The 24,142-nt window shown below is 39.1% G+C and overlaps 1 protein-coding gene and 1 long non-coding RNA gene across 2 annotated transcripts in view; one reads left to right on the top strand and one right to left on the bottom strand.

Annotated features, from left to right (window-relative positions):
- CTNNA2 (catenin alpha 2) overlaps positions 1 to 24,142 on the top strand; it is a 539,666-nt gene that overhangs the window by 23,809 nt on the left and 491,715 nt on the right. The window lies entirely within an intron of this gene.
- On the bottom strand, positions 1,050 to 10,488 carry LOC129205873 (uncharacterized). Its single transcript, XR_008576898.1, has 3 exons — positions 10,120 to 10,488; positions 9,210 to 9,570; positions 1,050 to 2,661 (listed from the first exon to the last, which is right to left on the bottom strand). It is a non-coding gene; the product is annotated as an uncharacterized LOC129205873 (long non-coding RNA).

The following is a 24,142-nucleotide window of genomic DNA, read 5'->3' on the forward strand; positions in this document are numbered from 1 at the left end:
AAGTCTGTGTTCTGTCCCTTTTAACATGTGCTAAAAAAATGCAGGTAACACTGGTTCCTGCAGCTCCTTAGCTCATCTATGTTAAATCAGCTCTTTTCTACCTGCTTTGTCAGAATATTACACCTTCTGCCTGTCTCCCCCTTCTTTTTCAATATGCTCTCTGGTTATCCTGCTCCTTGCTTCCAGACATTCCCTTTTCCTTCTTTCTTAGCAACTTCAGAGCACCAGAAATAAGCTGCCATTAATCAAATGATTTCAAATATCTTGACAGAACTCAAGCATATATTGCTGCCATATCGTAGTTCTTGAACCACATTTTGGGAGACTGTGGCATAAACCATCATAGATGTCAGCTAGTCTTAAGAGATACAATCAATCAATAATCCAAAAAAACCCTTTGCATTAAGCCCCATGATTTACCCATGTGTATAGGACACATCTGGGTTAATTTCAGGGAGGCGTTTCTATAAATTTTGATTAAAGACATATAACTATAATTTATCAACTTTATTGCCCCAAACAAGTGAACTCTATCTTTGGCAACTCCTTCTCCAACCTATAGTTCTTATGATCTGATGTCAAAAAAATCTAAAACCTGAAAATACCCAGTCCTTTCTATATCTCTGAGCGTGAAGACTCAACTACCAATTTGGTAATTACTACCCACCATAAAAACTCTGAGTCAACTTCATCCTATTGTAAATGCACTGACACGGAAGGAAATTTTTTTTTTTTTTACTTGCACTATTGCCTAACACTTACAGTGGTCCACTGGCACCAATATTAAATGAGTTCCTTATGTAAGATTTCATCAATGAAGCCTGTACAATAAATCTGTGCTATTTTTATGTCTGTACCTTTGAGAGTTCACCTGTTTCTTATTTACAAAGGACTAGACGCAATTCCCTGTATCCACTTAGATTTCACTTGCCATTGTGCTACTGGAACAAAAAAAGCAGAACTGGTAACATTTGCTGGCAATGGCTCGTATCTATACCATTGACTTCCATTTCAGAAAACACTAGAAACAGTTTACCCAATGTTAAGTGTCATTTATTTTTCAGTCACTTGTTATACAGAGCAGTAAACAAAGTCAATTAAACTAACAATACTGTATCTAATGACATTACTCATTTATAAGACTAAAGCTATGTCTCGTGGGTTTATGATTATGCAGATGTAAGTTAGAGCATTTGAAATTAGCCTTCGTCTTGACTTTGATGGATACTGAAAATTAGGGCATTGAAAAAATGCCTGGAAAATTTTCCCAAGAGGAAAAATTTCTGTTTTGACAGAAATGGCTTCATCTTGACATATTTATAACACAAAATAAAGCTAAAATAGAAATATTTGTAGGAACTGTCATAGCAACCTGTTTTGATTTAATTTGCCAAAATTCTGTTATGGAAATTACTCAGTTTTTACAAGTATTTTATGTAGTTTGCATGAAAAAATCATGAAATGGAATGGATCCTAGTACTCGGTCAGGGAAAATTCCAAAATAAGAGAGTGGTAGGGTTTTTTTGCCCCCACAACCTATTATTGCAAGTCCTATGATCATTATAGTTTGCTAGACGTTCCTTCAATATTTCTTATCATGTTAATTTAATGAAGAAGTGTTGTCTGTTTTCTTTCTTTCTTTTTTTAAGGGATGGTTCATTCAGCTGTCATTCAAATATGAAGAATGCTTTGAAAATGTAAATATTCCTGCAGTGTCATTCCCATTTGAGGTGTGCTGTATGTAAAGCATGTAAGGCTTCATGTAACTCTTGACCTGATCGATCAAGAGGTGCAACAATTTTCAGAAGTAATAAGCTGCATAATAAGCATTTTTGATATTGAAATAGAAATTTTTATCTAGATGTGGCATGCTCATTTTACATGGAGCATTCTTCTCGCACTTCTCCCACAATTAAGAGGTCCATGTGGATTTTCAGAACATCATTTTCTTTCTGTTTGAAACTATACTCATCTCCAAACTGGAAGTGGATGAGCCTGCTTATAGATAACCTGTCTGCTTTCATAAGCCTATGTGATTATTTGCACTGGTCCTGACAAACAGACAAACACAAAAAGGAATTCTTTATATCATTCTTTAACTGTCATTGAAAAGTGAGGACAGGGCAAAGGGGTATGAAGTACTCCAGGCTTACTGCTCGTGATTTATTAATTTGTTGATATTCAAAAAACCTGAATTTTATGTTGCTGTATTCCTACGGTAGATGATAAAAGACTCCTTAGTTGAAGTACATTATCTTTGCAGAAAAAAAGGTTTGACCTTTCTAAAAAAGTTAATTAACAAGAAACTCTGTAAATTAGGTCAAAAGGTCCATTAAGATGCAAGAAAATTTCAGTTTACAAGAGACTGGTCACTACCAGTAGAAGCTCTTGTCATCAGCTTTCCATTATTTAATTTTGTTCTTGATTTTTCTCCTTTTACTTACAGCTACTGCTCCCTTAAAAAAAAACAACCCAAAATTAACTTTCTGTCATTTTCATGATTCATCAAGGCCTGAAGGATAAGACCAAAATCATCCATAGTGTTTTCATTTGTGATGCAACTACTAATGACTTCATTAACTTTCTTCAGGCCACGTTTTAGTTAAAACTCTTTTGTGGATTTTTACAGATGTTAATGGCAAGATGCATCGTCTTGGGCTTCTGTCAAAAGAAAAAAAAAAATTAGAAATTTTACATACTTCAAAGATGTGGGAGATAATTTCTGCAAACATTATTGTGTCTAAACCAAATCTTGATTCTATCTCACCATTGCTTTGTGCCCATAAGATAGATAGAAAATATATTTAAGTGATTGCATTTCTTCTGATAAAAAATGTTTAGTAATATAAGTATCTGTTTTAATGCTTAATTAAGTACAGAGAATCTTTAATGTAGTGTGAACCAGAAATTATAAACAAAAAGAAAGGTTAATAAAAAGAAAAACAAGTTTATTTTTCTTGTAGACCAAAAGTTCTACAGCTAGTTACCTCTAGATTACCGAGATGTAATGTCAGATATGAATATTCCCTGTCATGTTTTGTCTACTGAAAGTCTCATAAAGACAACAGGAGTTTGTATTAATAAGGCCTGAGAAAGGATCAAAACTTAGCCCAATACTCATAAATGACATTGCAGAAAAGTACTATGATTCAGTGGAGGAATCCAGCAATTTTCACACGGATGAACAACTAGCAGACAGCTTTCCATTCCACCTCATATGTATAGAAAGCACAACAGGATGTAATAATCGAAAAAGCAGAAGGTTGAGGACAGTAATTTTCCTGATGTGAAGCGAATCCATTGGCTTTTTTCTTCAGCAGAGGAATACTTAATGAATGAACTGCATTTGGAGCCATGGCAGCACAGAAAACCCTTCTGTTCTCAAACTGAGAATTTTGGAAAGAGTCATTCTTACCCTGCAACAGTTATTAGGATCTGGATATTAATCCTTCCCCTTAAGTCTTTCTTTGGTTAGGAAAAGAAAGGAATTCTAGGGCCAGAGCAGTTCCAGAAGACAACTTCAACTAGCTCTGCAAGGCATGAGCCAAAAATACATACTGCAGTTTTTAATCAGTGCACCTTCTGCCTAGTTCCTCTACCACCTCCTGTCCCTTCTCTCACACACGCAGCCCTGCTCCTGCCTTTGGTCTCTCTCCCACTTGTCTTGTTCTCCCCCATAGATGAGACTACTTGAACATATACTCTGTGTACGTATGAACTACATTGTCTTACAGTTTGCAACATAATTGTTTACCTCTGATAAGTTTCACTAATTGAGATTCCTAGCAAGAAAAAAACCTATGTTCTGGCATTGCCTGGGATTCAGTGTCATGGACAGATTTCCTGTTGTTTTGATGCAGCGTGCAAACATAAGAAAATAGAGCTTGTTTTCCAAGGAGCTAACAACATCAGCAGCGCAAGACATGAAGTGTTTACAAACAACAGATGGGAAACAGCTAGAAGGTGGTGGTCAACAGCAAAAGCAGCGTGCTCTGCTTAAGAGCTGCTTATCTGACTGAGGTTTTTCTAGGAGCAGAGAGCTTTAAGGAAAGATATAAAAAATATTTTTTTCTGATAGATGTATACTTAAGACAACTTGGATATAGAGAAACTGAGGCAGCTTTAAAGAAATCACGTCAGTTATTCAAGGAGGCTTGAGGAAGAGCTGAGAAGTTACATGTTCCTGAGTCCCGTTCTTTTTCCCTAACTGGTACCCCTGTCCAGATAGAACACGATTCATTTTAAAAATGTAAGAGAGAGATTTTATGGCATTTGAATTGAATATTCAAAAGTTTATAGCATATTTTCTGAATATAGGCAAAATTTCTAAACCCTTCTTTCTCCACCCCTCTTCAAAATATGGAGGTGCAATAAATCTACTGCACATTGCCCTTCTGGCAATTAAAGGATGAGAGTTGATCTCTACAAACACACATCCCTGCCCTGCTAATAGGTGGCATTAACTGAAGTTCAGAATAAAATTTTAACAAAATTTAAAATCTGTTCCTGTGGTTTGGAGAACTAACGATTTAAGGAAAAGGCCTCGTAATAGTCGGCTATGGTGGTCATTAATCTAATCAACATTAGTCCGACAACAGCAAAGAGCAGATGTCTTCTTTGCATTTCATTTGAACTTTTAAATCAGCTTTCTGAAAGAAGTAAAGGTAGTTGCCCATCCTCTCCAGCATGAAAAAGTGCATAGACATACCCCCTGTGTTTTTTTCAAAACAAACTGCATCTGCTACTTGCCTTCTAGTTACCTCAGAGATACAAGTCAGGTTAAGTCCCTGGATACTCAGACTGGCAGATTCTTTTGAGCCAGAGAAAACAGTCAAAAGGGGTGGCAGAGGGCATGGCAGGCAGGAGGCTCAGTGTCAGAACCCACCTGGCATATGACTCTTTATACAGTATCCAATTTAAATGACCTGCAGGGTGTGAAGGCTTTACTGTTGCTTACTGCGCTGCTCATGCTAATATCTAGCACAGAAGCGTCTCGCTGCAGAGGAGAAGCAAGATATATTTGCAACCTACTGCTCAAGCAAATGTGCCAGAAATAACATACCTAAACCAAAATACAGGTGTCTCAAATACCTACCCAAAAGGTGCCCAAATGTGTGCAGGGATGGTGAATGATCTTAGTCAATTCCTGTATATGTAAGTAAGTGCACTCAGATGGTCAAGTCCGAAAGGTAATGTCTTATTAATACAAGGCACTGAAATACCTTTCAGAGCTGCTGACAATCTCCCTTCAGTATAGGCAAGTAACAATCTACTCTAAAGAAACAATCTATTAGTTGGTTTGTCTTTAAAGATAACTGATCCTAAAAGAAGTTTAAAGCATTCTAAGTTCCACCTGCAGCTTTCAAAGTCTGCTTGAGTTGCCTAAGAGATACAGATCCTCCTCAATTTCTCTGACATAAGATATTAGTTAACTGATTGTTTCCACTAAAATCCCCACTAGTCATAGCTTTCCCATTCTCAGAAAATCTCTTTTTCAATAAAGCACAAATGTCCAAATAGGAACAGGGGTTCAGGATTAGGTGACGAAAAAAATGAAGTCCATCTAGACACAAAGAGGTATTGAGATCACAACAAAGGAAGAAGAACTCAAAAAATTCATGTTCTTGAAGCAAACAATCGAGATCGTTTTTAGCAATAATCTCTCTTCATATAGAAGAATGTTCTACAAGAGAAAAGATGAGCAAAAGGTGTGGAGGGTTTGTTTTTTTTTTTTTTTTGGTGTATATGTGGACAGAATGCTGAGACTTTATGCTGGGGTAAGGGGGATAATTCCTGCTGTGGTGCTTTTTTGAGACCTAGATGTAAAGATAAAACCACACTTTATAGTATTTCGAGAAGTGGGCTAACCTATCTTAAGACTGAAAACATGTCAAATGTTAGGTCCTACTGAAGAAGTTGATATTGTACAGTATTTGGATGCTGGGAAAATAGAAGAAAATAGAGAAAAAGAGCTAAATGACATGATAGATATATTATAGCCAAAGTTAAACTCCCAGTAGTTAAGACAAACATGGGAAAAAAATAAGATAAATTGTTTGCTATATTATAAAAAAGAAAAAAAGATGGAATTAGCATTAAGATATAATATTGTGATTATATTTCTAAATATGCTCAGATTAATTTTAGATCTACCCTCAGTGTAAATTCTGTTTGTATTCTGGAGGATATAAAAATTCTAGAGTATTATCCCCACTATCCAAAAATAACCATGTCGGAGAACACATGTAACGTAATTTTATGGACAAAGCCTATATTTGCTGGATATCATGTCACAGCTATTGTAATAATAGGTAACAGACAATGGCTTGATTGTTACAGATTTAAAGGGTACACAGAAGAAAATGATTTCCAGTACATTACATCATGTCAAGGTACCTGCTATCTAATGTTGTCATAAAAAAAAAAAACAAACAAAAAAACCAAAACAAAACAGATAGATAGAAAAATATTCAATAGATGATTTAGAAAGTCAAGTTCAGATCTGTCTGGGTTTGAGTAAACTATAAGTCAGTATTTGAAAACCAGGACCGCTATGTTCTGAAATTTGCTACGCAATACCCTTGGAACCAACAATCTGCCTATATAACCACAAATGCTAACATATAGTTCCTTAAGCAGAGAAACTTAAAACCCCCTTGATTTCCTTCACTTTTTATCACAGGGATTATGCAGGTTTGAGTTCTTCAAAAGCAGCAAAGTGCTGCTCTTTCTGCCATACAGTTTCCTCCACCTAAATACTGCAAATTGTCTATGGAGGTCTTAAGACAGCACAGTTTCTCCTGTACATCTACCCTCCGGCTGATCATACTGCTATTACAGGTCTTTGTCCTGCATTAACGTCTTTCCACAATGATCCCACTCATTTCCTGATGGCCTTTTATATAGCTAAGGACTACTACAACTACGTGAGGTGACTGGGCACAGTCAGAGGGGCACATGGTGGGCTGAGGCTGTGGGTGGCTGCTTCAATAACCCCAACTCTCCCAGGATCTTTTGGCCATGCGTATTTATGTGTCTCGGAGTGCGTGTTCTCCCCTGAATTCTGCACATCTCCTTTCTACTTCAATCAGCTGCTCTCAGTAAAAGCTGATGGCAAAGTGAATGCAACTTGTATCTGACTAGTTACTCCTTTGAGTAACTAGGTATTGCAGAACTCAACATGAAAATCTTCAGTACAGGAAGGGTAAAGATAAACGGCCAACAGGGAGCAGCCTCACTGATAAATGCAAAGTATGCCTTGTTTGTATTTTTCTGTAGTTCTTATTCTATTCATTCTTGTTTTCTACATACATGCTTAATATTTGGGTTCTATGTTGTGACAGTTCCACAGTTGGCACAGAACTAAAAAACCAACAACATATATTTACAAAAAGCATCCATGCATGTTTCACTAAAGCAGAATAGTCTTTTTGTCTGTCTTGCTAATCAAAGTGCCCAATATTTCCAAGGCTTTGGTGATGTCTCTTTTCTATATGTAGCTGAATGTTGGCAGTGGGAGATCCCATAGCCGTTTGTTAGGAGCTGTCAGTTGGGCTCCTTTGGCTGGTAAGTGCTACATTCATTTACAGAGCAACTTAGCACCTTATCTCAGTTTTTAGTAAACAGTGGTAACAAATTCAGTTTTCTGCCTTTTCTTTGAGACAGTTAACAATGATAAAAAATAAGGGTAGTTTTAGAAATTGGTTAATAACCTAAAGGAAAGAAAGAAATGTCGAACAGCATACAGAGCCCTCTTTCAGGACCATGAAAAAAGTTCATACAGCTCTTCCAGATTTTCAGATTTCTTTATCACACTCTGGCAGACCTCTTAGCAACAGTCCAGCAATCCATGTCTTCTGTCTTAGATAAAAGTAATCTGGACTAGGTAAGTAATCTGATTTGTTTCTTAAACTGACACACTTTAAACAGAAACATGCTCAGATAGTTGAATGAGTCTTTTGATTCAAATTTACAAGAGATGTATTTGCAGCTTAGTTACTGGTGAAGGGAAGAAGAAATATCATTTTTCATAATCATACTTATTTGCTATTTGTGGTTCTTATATGTACACTATAGCTCATGCTCATTTTCGTCAAATGTCTGGAGAAACATTTAGCTGACATTCAATTAGTGATGTACTGTGATAAAGCAGTAGGTAATTTACTATGTTCTATTTGGGCACCTCGCTTGTTTCCATTAATATTCACAATAGACTAGCCAGTTACAACAAAGTAAGGCACTGCCCCTAACTAGAAGAACTAGCAATCCAAAAAAATCAGAGAATCATAGAATTGTTTAGGTTGGAAAAGACCTTTAAGATCATCTAGTCTAACCGTTAACCTAGCGCTGCAGGTCCGAGATATGGAGTACAGAAATGAAGGCACAAGACAGAAGGTCTGTAGGTAAAGGTTTCCTAACATCACATGGCTCCATTCAATAGGATGGGAAAGACAATACCAGTACCTAGAAAAGTTATTTGATGCAACCTGAAAGACTATTAAACACACAAACTAAACGCCTAGTTTGCCTTACAGCAATAATTTAGACATCATCATAAAAGGGAGATCAGCCTAGCATGATCGCTGTTTAGACATGCAGAATAGGTCATGTTTCAGTCCTAAATGATACTGTGAGGTTAAAATAATTCAAAGTATTTCTGTATAGTACTGACTATGACTACTCACATCTGTTATATGGCTGTACCAAGTATGTGCCATGATGAATCTGATCACATTTAAATTCATATTTAAATGAGTTCTTGCCTAAGAAATTCTGTTCCCTGCTTCAATCTCTCCCCTGGACTCTGCTGTTTTGCCTTAATAAAAGGTTCCAGTTCAGCTCCCTTCCTTATTTATTCATTGTAAAAATGAATGTAGATCCTGACAATATTTTTCTCAGGCTGTGGAAGAGAGAAGAAAAAGACTGGCAACTACTGCCTCTACTTGAGGCCTGACAGATACCTGTACTACTAACATCATTCCTTTGCAGGCTGAGGCAGGGAAATTGTTTTGGCAAGTTCCTTCCAAGCCTAAAACAGGCAAGAAAAGTAAAAGCGTGGAAGGACTCATCCCCCTCCTTGTTGCCAGTTTACGCAGAAGTTGGAGAAGCAGATGGATGCCACAAGAAGTGCAAAGGATGCGTGGAACAACAGCACGTAAGTGGAATTCACACTGCCTCAAAACGGCAAAGCCCCCTTCAACGACACCTACTCCACAGGGATCCTCCACCACTGGGGCTTACAGGACTTCAGACTTGGTGCTTTTGGAGCAGGATGGTGGCAGCATGTTCCATCCAAAAGAAACAGCAGAGGAAGGTGCTGCAGCATAGTGAAAAAAACTTAAGCTTGGTAAGATTAGCAATGCAAGTGAAGTAACAGAAAAAAGATAAGTGCAAGGCTTTGCAGAGAGGGGCATACCCTGACATTTGGTACAGAGGATGTAGGGGTCCACAACACCCAAGTAACGAGAAAGCCATGAGCAAAGTTTTCGTAGTTTAAGAGGAGAACCGAAATCCTTGCAATCGGTCCTGATGGTACACTCATAAAGCAATTCTCTTCCCCCTGCGCAGTATCTGAAGCAGCACAAGAGATCATTACGCGAATAAATCCACGCAAACACCCTCCCAGCTCTTTGTTCGCCGGCCCCTCCTGCCACAGCTTCCAGCGCTGTCCCTCGGCGACCGGGCTGCGCTTGCGAAGCCCCCGCTGCCAGGCACAGCTGCCCCCCCGGCCTCCTCCGCCTCACCACCCGCACAAGATGGACACGCCACGGCCACTGAACGCACCTCGCCCCGCCGCGGTGCCGGGACGCGCCATCCCCTCCCGGTGCCGCTTTGCAGGCAGCCGGACTGCGGCTGGCGCAGCCCGGTTTCCCCCACAGCGCCCGGCCAGCCGGGGTGCCCTCGCTTCAGCCCCCCCCCACCCGCCGCGGGTGGCCCCCGCCACCCCGGGCCTCCCTCCGAGCCCCCTCCAGGCCCACAGAGCAGCCGCGGCCCTCCCCCTCGGGCGCCTCCCGCAGGCCCCGCTCCCCTCCCCTCACACCCCCAGCCCCATGCCTCCTCCACCGCGCCGCCCCCTCTCTCCCCCTCCCGGCCGCTTGGTAACGCCGTTTCCATACTCACAGCAACTGCGCACTGAGGCGGCCCGCAGCCGGCCTGGGGACCCGTTTAGCCGGGACCGGCAGCGGCGGCAAGGCCTCCCCCCGCCCCGTCACCCCCTCGGCGGGCAGCTCCCCGCGCCCGGCGGCGACGGTGGCGCAGGCGCGCTGCCTCCTCCCCTAGTGGCTGCCGCGGGGAGGCTGGCGGCCGCGGCGGCAGCTCCCGGGTTCCCTCAGAGCCGAGCGAGCGCGGCTCGGGCCGGCAGCAGGAGGCGGGCGGCGAGGGAGGGAGGCGGGGGCCGGGGGCTGGGGCCGGGCACTGTGTGAAGGAGCCGTGCCGCACACCCAGCCCGTCAGTAACCGTCGCTGCTGGGGAGGAGGAGGCGGAGGAGGCGGCGGCGGTGGCGGCGGCGGCGAGAGATTCTCCCACCCCCACCCACCGAGCTGAGGTGAGGCCAGGGCATAGCATCCTCCTTTCTTCCCCTCATCCCTTCCTCCCTTTCATCCTTCCTCCCCCCCTCCCCGAGCTCCTTCCTTTCATCCTTCTTTCCTTATCCTCCTTCCCCCTTATCTCGCCTTTCCCTCATCCTTCCTTGCGCTTCCTGGTCCTCCTTTCCTTTCTTCTCTCCTTAGCCACCTTTCTCCACTCCTCCCCATCCCCCAGACTCCTTCTCCCCATGCCCACATTTCGCACCCCCCAGAAATAATAATCATGCCTTCTTTTTTTATTTTTTTTCCTCCCCTTTTCCTTTTTTAAATGCAATTTTCATTCTCGCCCAGTGAAAGAGGGAGAGAGAAAGAGGCAGAGTCGGCCACAGACAGAGATAATCCCCCCTCCTTTAAAGAATGGATTTGAATTAATGGTCATTTTGTGGTGTGTGTATTATGGGAGGAGGGGGATTGTATTTAGGGAAGAAAAGAAAGGGTCAAAGGTGTGTTGTTTCACTTATTCATCTATTTACCTAGTATCACTTTGAGGTGAAACCTAGCTCCCTATTATTTTAAGTGTTTTTTTAAATTTTTTTTTTTAAATTATTCTCCTTTCTTCAGGCATCAGAGATTTCTTCCTTCCTTATATCCATCCACTGTGCGTCTCTGTAATTTACAGTCGCTGCTGCTCTGATTGTCTGAGCCGGGAGCCGGCGGGGAAGGGGCGCGGGGAGCGGTGCTGTGCGCTGGGGAGGGGGCGACGGCAGAAAGCGGCTTCCTCCATCCCTTCCCTCTAGGCCTCCTCCAGGGTCTGAGACCTTTCGAACCACCCGCTTGGTATCCCATCCGGAATCCAACCCGAAAGGTGCCAGCTCCCGTCAAAGGATTTGCCTCCGGTGGCAAAGAGTGAAAGTTTAAAACGCGGCTTTGTCTTTACGTGGAGCGCGCTGGGGATGGCGAAAAGCTGCGTGGATGGTGGCTGAAAGGCGACGGCCAAAGCGTCTCGTTGCGTGGCTTCAGGAGTGGAAGAAGTTTTGCTTAGACGTGGTGGTGGGAAGCGGCGTCGCTGCTGCGAGTCTTCCCTGGCTGCCTTGCCCGTTTGGGAGCTGGCGTTGTGGACGCGTGTTCTTAGGGGAGCGTCCGTACGCCAAGGGTTTGGGAAAGTAACTTTTACGTATTTACGGTGGGGTGTAGCGTGAGGAGTAGGTAGCACGCACCTGCTTCTCTGTAGCTTGGAGGGGTGCACGCGCTCCCTCGTGTCTCGCTGGCTGTGCGCGATGCCTGTTTTCTTTTTAAGGTGATGCTCCGTCAGTTGAAGTGATCAGTTGGTGGGTTTATTTCTCTCTGCATCAGTTGTGTAGCGGCAGAACCTTTATTTGATTTTTTTTTTTTAGCATGCTTCAGACAATTGTAGCCTTTTTTTAGCCTCTGTTTGCTGAATTAGAAGTTTGTTTATACTTCATCAGGATAGATACATTTCAAAACCCCTGTTGTTTTAGAAATCTATAGGTACCACAGCAGCCAATACTATAGCCAAACTAGCAGCCTGAACAATATAAACACATGCATGTTATACACTATCTTGGCATGTATTCCCTAAAAAATGTTGATTCTGTTAACTTGTCAAGATTGCAGCGAATGTTCTGTGTTTTGGAGTATGAGGTAGAGAAGTAACATAAACGAGTAGTCTTAAATGATGTTGCTGATGCAAACAACAGATTTTACTGGCTCTGTAGCTATTACGATGCTGCTGGTGTTCCTTTTCACCTGTGGTTGATATTCCGTATTGTATCAGGCTTTTTATACTCCAGGTCAAACACAATTCTTTCTAGAGGAGAAAAAGTACTGACCTGAAGGATGAACTTTTGCACTCGATTGTGTAAATCATTGTTTACAGAAATACCACCTCAGCTGTTTACAAGATAGCTGTAATTCCATTAATGGGCTCCGTTGATGACAAAAGCCTCACCAGGAAAGCTCCAGTGTCACTTGAGCCCTTCATAGAAACACAAGCCTAATTTATGCAGATTTCTGAAAGCTCTTTTTTTAATATTAATGACGAGCATGCATGATACTCCTGAAATGCCTTTGAACCACTGAAAACCAAGAGTATTCATAGACTGAGACTTTAAAGCCAAAGGAAGCAATTAGATCTTCTGCTCTGACCCCTTTTCTATTATAGTCAGTTGGATTTTATCCAGTTACTTTTGAGTGTGATAACTTGTATTTGACTAAAACGTATTTTCCAGAAAAATTGGAATTTTGACAGCAAGAGGTGGAGAATCTGCTGTTTATTAAGTTATTTGGCTTCAGCTTCTGGTCACTGGTTACTGATGTGCCTTTCTCCACTATGCTAAAGAACTCAAAGTATTTTCTTACCATGGAGGTATTTCTCTGCTGTAACCTAGTATTCCCTCTCTTTACTATTTGTAAAAAAATAACTGGACTAAAATTCGTTAAATTTGTCACTGCATGCGTTTTCCTCCCAACTCAGTTTCTGTGGTTTTTCTTCCAAATCCACTTTTTCAGCATTTTTGTGAAAATGTGAGCTGGATACAGCATGCCAATGCCTTCTCTCAGGAGTGTTTTGTGAGTTTAAATATTACCTCTGTAGTGTTACTCTTCTGTTTATACGTTGCATTTACATATTAACCCTTCCTCTGCAGCACTGCATTTTGATCCCCTTTTCACTGGGTATGCTCACTGTGGCAAACCCTTTGCAGGACTGTTTCTTTCCACAAGAGTTCATCATTCTATAGACTAGCATGTGTTTCTTGATTGTAGCTTTATAACTTTGTGTGTGGGTTCTTTTTTTTTTTTTTAAGAATGTTTTCTTTCTAGCAGAGGTTGAATATATCAAACACTCCCGATTGCTTTTTGTAACTGTTTTATCTCAGTTATGTAGCGTTCTATCAGTTTATAACTTGTGCAAATTTTGTCCCGATTGATTGCGTAGACTTACAAATAATTGAAAAAGTGTTTCGTGATAGTGGCTTCACCTTTGGGGAACTCCATGTTAATCTGCATTACGTTGTGATGTGTTCTTCTTGAGAGCTGGTTTTTTTTTTTTCTTTTTGAGATGTCACTTAACTGGTCCTTGACCTGTTTAATTGGTGCTGTTTTGTCTTTAGGCTGTCACAGAATACTGCACCAAGTGCCATAGAGGTTTGTACGTGCATACAGACATTTTTACCAATTGGAAGTATCAATTTTATCAAAGAATAAAACCAGATTCATTTAAGAAGAGCTATTTTCATTAGTTTTGCTTCCTATTATTTGTTATATAGATCTGATCTATCAGTTGAATCTCATATAATTTTTTTTTTCTATTATTGTTTTGCTCAGGACTGCCATCATTCTAACCTTCCTATAGCTATAAACACTCTCTCACTAGCTCTTTTAGAGCACAGTTGTAACATTAGCGTTCATTCAGACTTCTGAAATTTCCCTGGTATTTTCAGAATTGCTAAAAAATTCATGTCGGCAGGATAGACATCTCCTTGGACCATCTGTGAGAACAGCCTTCTATGGAGATCTTTAGTCCTGCTGGTCAAAAATGTTTATTGCAAAGTAATAATGTTTTAATGTTGTACTTGTAATGGACTGAAGAAGGAATTCATCATTCTTATGAGGTACCAGCAAAACATCTCACTTCTTTACAAAGTGAATTACTTATTGAATGCGTCTGCCCTTTTGCACTATGAGTGTAGCAGAGTCCCTGTTTAGTAGCACACCTGTGTGAGGGCTAAGATTTCTTTTGTTCTTACAAATCCCCCCCCCCCCCCGTTTTTTCCCTGTTGCCATGAAATGTCTTCATTCTCTCCTACCAAATTTTACACTCACTGATTCAAAAAACATGCAATTTTGTATCCCTTAATACTTTTTTTTTTCTTGTTATGTATGGCTTCTTACTTTTAATAGCAGTATTTATTGAAATCTGTTTTGTTGCGAAATTGTAGTAGTTATGACAATGCCTTCTAGGTATTACATGCTGTCTGAACATGTGAGTGTGAGATTATTTTTTTTCTGTGTACAATGACAGAGCCATACAATTTATTACATTGCAGAGCAAGAGGCTTTTGCTTTTAAGATAGCGTGTTTCAAGGCTTGGCTAAAGAGAGTTAAGCTCTTTATTTATTTTTTCCATAATTTCTTCAGAGGCAATACAAAGCATAGGACATACTTTGGTTTTAGATATAAGACCAAGTGGCAGTGGAAATATGAAGGGCAAGTATACAGAAATAAATAATACAATGTGTAGTTGGAAATAGGAAGGGAAGGCATACAGAAATCAAGAATAACAACATTAACCTAAGGGTAAGTATAGTAGCATACTTAGGTTATAACTTGATTGGAGTTTTTATGGCTCAGGTCTGTAGAAATTGTTCCCCTAAAGCTAATTTGAGGTAAGATGCATGAAGAAGATATAAAAAGAACAAAATTGGAGGGGAAGATGAAAGTGGCAGAAAGAAAGTTGTGGTTTAGAGGCTAGCTAAGAGCTGCTTCTTGCCTAAAATAAACCTGTTAATTTCGTATAAACAAAACGTTGGTTTAGGATAAACTTTCCTGAGGAATTAGCTAAACAATAAAGTGTATCAATTGACCAGCGAGAACTTTCCCAAGGCACGGTTTCCAACGCAGCAGGCTTCTGCAGGGAGCAGAAGTGGCTGAGCCCCGAGTTCCTCTGGGGAGCTGCGTTACTGATGGGTAAGGTCCTCCAGCTGTATCAACACCACCACGAACCTGACGGTGATCAAGCCGCTTCTAAGTCTAGCGTGCCTTGAACCTTGATGGAAACTGAAAAGACAAAAGTGTTTAAGACTGCTGTAACACATAAGTTGAAGACATGACAACAAAGAACAGAAACCAGTTTTTAGCCTGTTAAAGAAGTGGTTAATAACTAAGTTATTCTTGTATTCCGGCGTCTTATTGTCTCATGGGAGTTCATAATACATCTAAATATATCTCAAAGGGTGATTACACTGTTGTAGTGAATCTTCAGTTGGGCAGACTCAGCACTCTATGGATATAAATGAGGTTTGTCTTGGGTTTCTGGGTAAAAGCTCTACATCTCAGTTTTCTAAATAGTTTCTTCATAGATGAGCCATTGAGAGAGTACCAAGTTATCTGGTTCCAAACAATGGTTGGATACAAGAAGGCTCTCTTGAAAGTTTTCAAACAGTAAGATTGGTTGAAGTCATATTTACGTAACAAAAGATCAGCTGCTCTAGGAAATGAAATTGTTGTGACCATCACTTACCAATACAGTGGATTGAAAGTCAGGATTTTCGTGTTCCTCATGTTTTGGAATCGTGTTTTCCTTTGGGTTGGAACAAGCAGGTGAAGTTTAAAATTTCCAACAAAATGAAAATTCTTTCTCCTGGTAGGAATATCACCACCCCCTACCAAGCCCCAATATACATATTTTGTTTCAAATTTCATATCCTGTTATCAGACAAAGCATTTTGACTTTATAGAGGGCAGGAGGAAAGATTTTTCAGTAGTTTTTCATTGGATGTGTTGAGAAAACACACTTTTTCTTAAGTACTTTAACTCTGCTGAATCAGAATTTTCTGACAGCAAGGTTTTTTGGTTTTGTTTGGTTTTGTTTGGGTTTTGTTTTAATCTTTGGAATATTTTTTGGCTAGCTATGCTTTTTCAGTTGCATCACCCCTTGCATTAGTATTCTAGTATTGAGAACAGTACAGAAACATTTTCAACATTGCTGCAGAGACTGCCCAAGTTTTCAGGCTTATTAAGTAATGAGAATTATTGAGTTAAGTGAAGCTGAATCCTGCAACAGTAGGAACATCTCACAGGGTTTTCATTTGAGAGGTAAGAAAAACAGTAGATTTTGCAGTTATACAAAAGAATCTCTGTATTCAGAGTGTTTTCAAGCTATTTTTACAGATATTCCGATCTGTTATCACTGGTGTTATAATAATTATTATGTGCCATTTCTTTCTCCTGTGTGCTTGTCCTTTTCTGTATTTTAAAAACAAGTATATGTTACCTTATGCTTAAAGTAGACAAGAATTTTAGAACAGAAGACAATTTGAATCTAAGTGGCACTTAAATTCTGAATACACTTTTATAAGCAGAAAGTGGAAGTGGTTTCGGTCAGGCTAGGCTCCCAGTTGCCCAGGTGACTTCTGCAAATGGGGCTTAAGCTTTTAAGTTACTTAAAGCTTCTTGTAAATGGATTAATCAGTTTGTTCTTTTCTACAACTACTCAACTTTAAATTTTAATTATTAAAAAGCCACTCCTCTATATTCCATTGAATCTGTCTGTATGGAAATTCTCCCTTAAAGCCCATTCAGCACAGCAAGGGCAGCTAAATCTTTCAATTCTCTAAGTTTTGCTTATAAGAAATGGATCCATTGGAAATATTTTATTCCTTATATTTTAAATACAGAAACTGTATCCATCCTGTGCAGAGATGAGAAAACCACTTTTATCAGTACTCTAAATCTTTTCAAACATCAAAAGAAACTCCAGAAGACCCCTTCCTAAAGATTTAACTTCCAAGTTAGATTATGGTGTAAAATACGACTACAAAATTTTAGTAAGCACTGGTTTTATTTTTATTGTAGTATCATGTTAGTAGCAGTAGTTGTGTCTTTTCCAGAGGAACCACATTAACAAATATGAATAAAATTCTTGAAAAGACCAAAAAATTTATTTGCAGTTTTAACTTGCTTAAATAATCTGAGGCAGACATATTTATCTGGTGAGATATTTTTTGTTCCTTTGCTGCCTCTGGAAAAACATTTTGTTGTTTGCTTCTTGGTATAGTAAGATATCCTCTTAAAGTTGTTCTGTAACTTTTGAGTCAGTTTAGAGTTTTCTGTAATTAAATAGTATTAAGAAAATGAATGAAATTAAATAGATAGAGAATAGGTGTGATGTCCTCTGTCATTAATTATTGTCTTCCTTGAATGTGTATTGGGTGGTCTCTCTTTCTGATATAAATATGATCAGCTGTGATGAGTTACCCATGGTTAATTCTTCATTTGAGTTCATATCTCTACCGTTACATGTTCCCCGCTGGATGCAATATTACATCTGTAAGCAAGATGGGGCTAATGCACGGAGGTGAAATTTGTTTATGGCCAGTGTTGTGTAATACAACATCTGATTATTTTATTAGATAAAAGAAACATAATACATATTTCCTGTTGAGATGACTAGATCTCATGCTTTAACTCCTGGAAGCAAAAGCTGCAGTTGCTTTAACATATGCCACCACATTTATTGAGAAAATCTGAATATAGAACCCAATTGCCTTTTTTTTTTTTTTTTTTTACATCTCTGTAAAAATTGTGTGATGAAAATGATTACTTCAGTTTTTACTGAAATAGAAAAGTATTGATTAATAACTTTTTTTTGTTGTGCCAGAATATTTAAGTAAAATAAATGGTGTCATATGTGCTTGATTTTGATAGAGTATTTATCAAAACACTTCATAAATGGTTATCTGGTGGTTACAGATGTTGGCTGTTTAGACAACAAAAGACTGTTCAGCCTTTCAAGGAAAGGTATAAAATAGGTAACGACTAAAATCTGAAGTGAGAAAAATCCAGAGTAAGTAGGGGAATAGTTCTTCCATTTGTAAAATATAGGAAAGCCGGCTAATTTAATTTGTGTGATTAAAATCCACAGGTGAATCTTTAAAATGAAGTTACAGAATGGCAAAGAAACAACTCCATTTGTTACTGGTTAGAAAGAAACAACTTCCATTTGTTACCCAGTTGTTTGGGGTTTTTTTGGTTGGGGTCAAAGTGAGAGAGATTCATGTATTTTTATTGCAGCATATGAAGTCATTTCTAGTTCTTATACAAATAGACTTGAGTGCTTACTATAATCAAGTCAGAAATGCAAATTCAGAATTACAGCTGCCTAGTCTAATTTTAAACGTATCTATTGTCTCTGTAATCTACATTTCCAGTGCTTAGATGCTATGCAGAAATACTTCTAAGAAAAACGAATTGTCAGGAAGTCCATGAATGAAGGAAGATGAGGCTGTGTAGGGGTAGAAGAGGAATAAATAGATTCTCATTGGCTGGGAACGCTTTGCCCCACGAAGAAGTCAGGAGCCTCAGCAGTACGTGGCGCTGGCGCTTGTGCTTGGGTGGGCTCCCCGTGCTGTCTGTAAAATGCAAGCCTATTCCGTTCAGCTGACAAAATGTTTTGGACTTGCTAAATAATGTTTCTGGGTCACATCTGATATCTAGCAAGAACAGGAACATTAAAAAAAAAAAAAAAAAAGAGAGAAAAACTCTTACTGTCTTATGATTCAATTTTATTTACATGGCGTAAGGAGAATTCAGTGCATGGCTAAGCCAGCCAGCATGCTGGATCCCTGGATGCTTTAATCTGCCCTTTCACTCTAAAAAGTTTTTTATGTGACTTGCATCCTTGAACAAAGGTTGTTTTGGGGTTTTTGTTTGGTTTTTTTTTTTTTTTTACACTCAAATTCAAACCCTGGTGTTCAGGCCTGAGCCCAGGCAATATTGGGTCAGCGCAGGTCGGAGTAATGGAACTGTATGGGTGCCTTCTAGGTGCTAAAGAGCAGCTGGGACACGAGTCCTGAGCAGGATTGTCTTCTACTCATGCTCTGTTTGTGTGAAAACCAGCATCAAACCTTGTATAAATTTTATCGTTCCCCTGTGTGCTTTCCTCATCTTCTAAATAACTTAAGTGTATTTCCAGAGCATTTTCTACAGCCTTACAAATACTTTTTTGCTTGCCTTGTTCTAATTCTGTATTTACTACCAAGAGTATTTTTGTTTACAAATTCAGCCAAAGAACCAGTAAATGTATGGGGTATCTATGTTCAATATTTACCTTCAGTAGGCAGGGTAAGAAATAGAATTTTATGATTAATTTTTATTATGTTTCATATATTTCGTTATAATTTTCTTAATGCGAGTAGGGAAACTATCACCTTGCTTCTTGTGGAGTCTTCTTGGAATGCCAGCCAGAGGTATTGTATGGTCCCAGGTGATCTCAAATGCTGCAGCATAACCTAATTTACATGACAGAGTAATACTGAAGCACACATTTTGCACAAACATAGCCAAAAAGCCTTCAGAATTAATGTCTTGAAGTAGTTGAGAGGGGAGAGCAGAGAGACTTTAGTAGCCATGGTGACTTTTTTTTTTGCTTTTAAGTAGAAACATCACTGATTATAGCCTTTATGCGAGAGCCTTAAATGGGATATCTGTTCAGCAAGCTACAGATTTGCTGGCAACAAAGGAAAAATCATAGATGTGTGGACAGATGCAACACATGACAAGCAGTGTGGTTTGGATGCAAAAATAGCAAGCTTGCAAACCCCATTTGGTTGAGAGCGGTAATGATGACACAGATAACTTTTTTTGAGGCTCCGCACTCCATGTTCTCCTTGTTTGCTACTAGTTTTAGAACTGTTTTGGCTTGACAGGTGCTGAAGTTGTACCCTTTAGCTCAGAAGTTGCGAGAGACTGACTTTGGACTGACAGGTCTTTCCAAACTTGGTTGCACCCTAAGGGTGGAGTCAGCTTACCTTGAATTGTTTTGTGGCTTTTGGGTTCACGAAGATGATGCTGAGATGCACTGACAACAGGAGTGTGTTCAGGTCTCCTGTCAGCTTAATGGGTTTATTTTTGCTGGGTAGTTGACAGTCAGCCAAAAGAAACAAAAAAAAAAAAAAAAAAAAAAGATTACATAGCCCAAGAACAGCTTCTTGGCCAGTTTTCCATAAAAAGATCAGTCAGGAAGAAGGGGAAACACTAGAGATGAGTTTTTTTTGTTGTGTTTTTTTTTTTTAATGAGTTTTCCATAATGGTGTAAAAATTGGGCTGTCTTAGTTTTGCTCGCTCTCTGCACCATAAAAGTATTGGAGGTGGTGTGATGTCCATTCTGTTTCCATGATATCCAGCAGAAAGATATGTTGTACCTAAGGATGTTGCAGGACTTGTGATGGCTGAAGCCTTTCCTGATCAACCCTTGGGAGCTAATCCACAATAATTATTTCTTGAAACAGAGCATGAGCAAGACCGACTCTGTAATGATTAGGACATGGGTGGATCAGAGCAATTAGTATTTGATTACAGAAAAGGAGTAGCTTCTAAGGAAGAACTGAAAGCCACATTCCTCAAAGAAATAAGATGTTGGAGTTTAAATGCTTCTCCAGGTGTGCTTGAAATTAGTGGTCTGAATTTGGAGTTTGAACCTGGATCTCCAAGATTTTGAGTAACCTTGTCCGCTCAGCTCTCGGCTGTGCTGGTTTGGATGTTTCTTGTTGCTGTTCTTCATTAAGAAGTTTTCTTTACTGGGATGAAACCAAGATCATGTAAGTGAAAAAAGAATTTTTAGATTATTCTTTTAAAAATATATTTTTAATCATTTCCACCTAGCTTTAATTAGAAATGACTAAAAAACGCTTAGAATTGAAATCACCTCTTGGCCATTACACCTAGAGTATAGGAAATGCAGACAAAGCAGAGCTGCTGTGTACGTTGCAGGAAGACTTTCAATAGCTTCAAGTACTTAGAGCTCCTTTAAATAAGAGGAAAGTTTGTAAATACAAAAAAAATACTGTGTCTTGAGTAGATGAACTTCCTTTATGCATTAAAAAAAATAAAATACACACACACACAAAAAAAGAGCACCCATATTGACTCTTAGCTCTGGTGTTTACATACTACTCCTTTTGTAGGAATTTAAGTGCCCTGAATCTGAAATATGTTTCTCCAATCTCAAGAAATGTGCAAAACATGAGAGAGACTTCACAGTGACCAAGTAGAAAGATTAATTTTACCGAGGGCCTCTTCCAACATTGCAGATGGGTTTCTGGGTATTTTAGCTAGGGGACTAGTTTGGGTATTCAGATTATGCAAGATTAAATCCTTGATCCTTTAAAAGTAATTACAGAATTGCCATTAATATTGCAAAGCTCTTACCCAACACTTCTGGAGCCGGCTCTGCCTTCGGCTGAGGGCTGTGTCTGTACCTTCTAAGTGTAGCAGGAGCCAGTCCTGTGTGGCATTACAATGATACAGAAGTTGCTTACGTCTTTGCAAAATTCAAACGCTTATCTGTGTTACCTTACAGAGCTGTTACGAGTACTAATTCTATCTGTTACATGCTCTAGAAGGCAAATGATTTATGTGAGTAGGATTTTTTTTAACTTTTCAACAGTTTTTAAAAAAAAAAAGGTAATAAGTGTCCAGTACGTCAGCTCTTCTTTGCATCTGATTTCTTATATGCTGCAAATATACAATACGCACTGCTCAAACATTTATTTTAAATGACCTATTTTTTGTTCCTATGTTGATGTAAAGATAACTTTTCCTCTGATCTGAGAAACTTGTTCTGTCATGTTGGGCCAGTTGAACAAAACATTACAGGTGGACTCAGTTCCCTAAACATGAATTCATAGCACGCCATTGTAGACACTTTGTAGACACATTGTAGAGTATTCAGCTTGCTCTTCAGTTAGGTGATGGGTTTCATGCAGGTCCTCTATCGTGTCTGTTGCTGCTGTCTTGCTTCTGTACAATGTCCTGGATTATATAGCTCATCTCAGTGATGAAAAAAAAAACCCCAAATGTATCAGAGCATTGAGTTACTTGATGAGTTAGTTTCATTATATTTCTTGCAAAGGGTGCTAATGTTGGTGGAAGAATGCCATGGGAGGAACCACAATTCTTGGTTAGTCTTTAGTGTGGCAAGGTAAACCAAATAATTATGAAATTTGGTGAGGGTACTGACATTTCAGAGATCCCTCAGATAAGTGGAAATAGGGAGAATTATGAATGTTGTCTCGAAATTATGTGTGTTATAGGTGTATGTATCTCATACGCAGAATATCCTGTATGAAGGATTTAAATTCGTTGTGGGTCTGTGTTTTAAATACAGAGAGTACTATGGAAAATATTACAAAGTGAGATGCAAGATATGTCAAGGATGGCGATCATAGTCAGTGTGTTAGAAAGGTTTCATTATTTGTTTCTCCAAGGAAATTTTGGTGTCTGAAGAACAACTATTGCATTTTAATTTTTGGTTCCACTAAATAAAATAGATGAATTTGATGAAGGTTTTTAATCACTTAGATTTCTTCTGTCACAACAGTGATACTACCATGTGCAGTCCTTGCACATGTTTAATCACCGCTAAACATGACGTTGGTTTTTAGCTGTATTTATCAAGGTCCTCTCATCTGAAAGTGCAAAGCAAAACAAAAAACCACCAGGTTTTACTTCTGTTAAAGAAAGTGTTTGTCTGTAGTCAATCCTAAACTTTAGTCCAAACTTCAGTCCAAAATGTCTATATAGCTCTAAATAATTTAATGAAAATTGTATGTTGGTAGTATTTTTAAAGTTAAAAACATCTGAATTTGTTAAAAATGAGTTTTGTGGAATACAGTGGAAAAGATGAAAAATAGACAACCCTATTTTTTATTATAATAAATTATATATGCTTCGGGTCATTTCTGGGTATCTTATGTGTTAACGTAATGAATGGTTCCACTACTGAACTATTTCATGCTAAGTTATCTTCTTAAGCCAAAGAAAAACAACAGTTAAGAGCTGTATTTGTGTGAAAACTGTTAGCAAATCCTTATCATTGTAGTGAGGCCTCAGTAAAGTGAAATTTATTATTCCCGGTGGTTTATTTCAAGACAACAATGTAAAGAGATGCTTTTTTGCTACACGCTTGCTCAGAGTTGCTACAGTCCAATATTTGCTGTCCTATTGCTATTTTTGTTACTGCTTTTTGTAGTGAAGGCTTGTGATTTCATTAACAGCTATTTTAAAACCCTGAAAAACCTGACAGAGGGCTAAATAGAAAAGAATTCTGTTTTCCATGTAGATAAGCACAGAAATACATGAATAAAAATCAGGTTGGCCTCTCCTCCACGTTTCAGAAGTCTCCTGTGTGGCTTTATGAACCTTTGGGAAACAGGCCACGTTATCTTCAATTTTGTAAATAATTAACGTTCTCTGTGTGATTATTTTTATCAAACGTATATTTCTAGATTAATTTGTGGATAATTAAAGTTGCAGTTCTGTAGAGGCTTTTCTTGGGTTTTGTTGGTTTTGTCTACATTTCTAGCATGTGAGTAGGATCTTATCCCATTAGCTGCCTTCCTTCTGTGGGAAGCCGTGCACTGAACGAGGGAGTTAAACAATTTTCACAGACTTTGAACTTGTGTTACGTTGTGATAACCCTTGAAACCCAAACATGTATGTTGTGTGTTAACTCCACCTATAGTTTCCACAAGTCATCTTAAGAGAGCTTCTTTGTCGCTTACAGCGTCAGAACACAGGGTCGTCTTTGGCCTTTGAATTAAGCAACAGTGATTAAATTACACATGCTTTCGTGATCCCTATTTTTCCTGCCTAAAGAAGGGTATGGTGACCTTATGTTGACACTATAGAGAATGTGTGCTTTGTTAACCGCATTCGAGATCTGCCCCTGAAGTTTAAACCGGAGAGGCACTTGTTCTTAAACACCAGCTTTGGTTTTTTTGGGGTTATCGCTATCACATCTGGACCTTCGCTACCTTAGGTGCCATGTGGTGGTACTTACTCTTCTTGTATTTATTTTGTAGGATGTGCTTAATATAAGA

The sequence above is a fragment of the Grus americana genome, chromosome 4 (genome assembly GCF_028858705.1).
Source record: "Grus americana isolate bGruAme1 chromosome 4, bGruAme1.mat, whole genome shotgun sequence".
Lineage (NCBI taxonomy): Eukaryota > Metazoa > Chordata > Aves > Gruiformes > Gruidae > Grus > Grus americana.